This window comes from Leucoraja erinacea, chromosome 7 (genome assembly GCF_028641065.1).
Source record: "Leucoraja erinacea ecotype New England chromosome 7, Leri_hhj_1, whole genome shotgun sequence".
NCBI classification, from domain to species: Eukaryota; Metazoa; Chordata; class Chondrichthyes; order Rajiformes; family Rajidae; genus Leucoraja; species Leucoraja erinaceus.
In genome coordinates, this window is record NC_073383.1 from 2299467 (window position 1) to 2302416 (window position 2950).

A 2950-nucleotide genomic window follows, 5' to 3' on the forward strand; every position below is an offset into this window, starting at 1 on the left:
CCAACGGGTGATGCGCTTCCTCCAATCGCTTGGCGTGATCAACGCGCTCCACCTCCACCACCCCTCCTCACGTGACGGGGGACGGGGCGCACGGCGGCGCCTCCCCTCTTGCCCCTGGACAACCCACCACACACACATACATACACCCACCCACCAACCCACCCACCACACCTCTCACACACAAAGATCCTATAGCATAAGGGTTGGGGTCCGCTATGGGACACACACACCGCGTTCCGGGCTTCGGTGCAGGAGCTGAGCACAAATGGAGTGACGAGGAACTGCAGGTTGATGCGTTGCAGGAGCTACTCAGCGGGTTCAGCAGCATCTTTGTGCCTGTCTATCTTCGGTGTAAATCATCATCTGCAGTTCCTTCCCACACACCTCTGGAGGGAATGCGTTTCAGGCGACGTTTCAGCTCGGCACCCTTCAGATACACCTCTGGAGAAAGAAAAGGGCCCCGACCCGAAACGTCAGCACAGTCGCTGCCTAACCTGCTGAGTTAATCCAGTTTTACATTACAATCCACGCCGCTTTACATGTCTGCGCCGCTGCAGTTCCAGACTTTATCTGCAAGGCAGATGCAGCTCGTCGATTCGGTCGCTCCTCTGCAAAATCGCTAGGAAAGGGGTCCTAAAGCGCTGGCCATGGTCCTGATACCCACATTATCACTCCTCCTTTGCGATGATTATCAATCATGATTAGTGCGAAGCAGGGCCGTTCAAATTAACCTCATTCCTCCGTATTTCAAGAGGCCTGAACCCGCTTAAAGTACTATGGAAGAGAACATCCAATCTGAATTAATATTTTTATTTCCTCACCTTTCGTTGCGAATATCAAAATTAATTGAATGAATGAATGAATGAATGAATGAATGAATGTATGAATGAATGAATGCATGAATAGGGTGATTTCACTAAAGGTCACTGGAGCGTAGATCCGCACCCACGTGACCAAAATTCTCAAGTGGAGGACACTCGAGGGTTCGGTACATGTTAGTGGATGGGAAAAAACGCATTTTCCCACCCGTTAAAAACATAGAAAACGGCGAGGTTGTGAGCTGCAATTTACTGTGCCAGTCGGGGTGACCGTGAGGCACAGCTACCTAGATTTACAGGGGAAAAAAAAGATAGCAAGTAAGGTAAATTCAAGAGGGAACTGAAGGTGCCAAAGCGGCGGAAATGAACAGCCGACATTTGCCGTGGATATTTACAGGTCCAAAATATCGGGAATTATCGCGTTTGCTCGCTGAATTTATCAAAAGTAAGTTAATAATGCCTTACTTTTGATGAAATTCAGCGAGCAAACGCGATAATTCCCGATATTTTGGACCTGTAAATATCCACGGCAAATGTCGGCTGTTCATTTCCGCCGGTTTGGCACCTTCAGTTCCCTCTTGAATTTACCTTACTTGCTATCTTTTTTTTCCCCTGTAAATCTAGGTAGCTGTGCCTCACGGTCACCCCGACTGGCACAGTAAATTGCAGCTCACAACCTCGCCGTTTTCTATGTTTTTAACGGGTGGGAAAATGCGTTTTTTCCCATCCACTAACATGTACCGAATCCTCGAGTGTCCTCCACTTGAGAATTTTGGTCACGTGGGTGCGGATCTACGCTCCAGTGACCTTTAGTGAAATCACCCTATACGTTTATTGGCCAAGTATAGGGAGGTTTCACGGCAGTCGGGTCACGACCCATGACCCGTACTGTTGCTAAGCTACTCCAAATGGATTACACGCGATGTACTGCAGGTAGGCACTTACCATTGTTTCCAGCGTAGCGGGCCCGTTAAAACCCGCTGAAATTGTCAATTTTTGCGCTGGAAATAATTATGGAAATCGGGGTAAGCGTGTGAGACATTTAGCCTACTTCAGAATTCCAAAAGTAAGGAGAAATGATGGTAGATAGAAACAAGAGCTGAAGGGACAACAACAGCCAGAGTGCTTGGCGAATATTGGCCGTTTGCTCACCGCATTTCATCAACTAAGGCATTATTTGTGTTTTTTCTTGATTCCTTTGGCATCTAAAAAGTTTCAGAAGTGATAAATCTGGCTGTAATTTTTTTAAATCGTCCATGGTTCTCGTGGGTTTTTATATTCAAAATGAAAACGCATCTGAGGAAAAATTTACAGCCAGATTTATCACTTCTGAGAATTTTTAGATGCCAAAGGAATCAAGAAAAAACACAAATAATGCCTTACTTGATGAAATGCAGTGAGCAAACGCGATAATTCCCAATATTTTCAATGTTTACCAAGCACTTTAGCTGCTGTAGTCCCTTCAGTTCTCGCTTCTCTATACCTTCATTTCGCTTCACGTTTGGAATTCTGAAGTTGGGTACATGTCTCTCACACTAACCCTGACTCCTACCATTTTTTTCAGCGCAAAAATTCAACATTTTGGCGGTTTTTAATAGGTAGGAAAGTACGCGTTTCTAGCATTAATAACATATACCGGAAGTGACGGATGTCTTCCAGTTGGATTTAGCGGCTCCGTGCGTCGAGCCCTATCACCCAGTGACCTTTCCTGCAACCACCCTATTCACATACAAGGAACTTACCTTGGTGCTCCGCTCACAAGTTACAACATGACATACAGTGACAGGAATGACACATAAAACATTCATTCTGTTCAATTCAAAGGTTTTAATAATGCGAATCATGATCTTGAAATTTTTATTTCCTCAATTCCACTTCAATAAAGCAAGTCCTGACTTCAGAAGTCTGTCTTCATAATTGTGGCATAGAAATAACCAATTCGCACATTTCACAAATACGTTTTTTTAAATTAATTTTATCTTAAACTACCAGGAATTCCAAGCTAGACACAAAAAGCTGGATTCCCAAAACGAGACCAGAAACATCACCCATTCCTTCTCTCCAGAGATGCTTCCTGTCCCACTGAGTTACTCCAGTTTTTTGTGTCTATCTTCGATTTAAACCAGCATCTG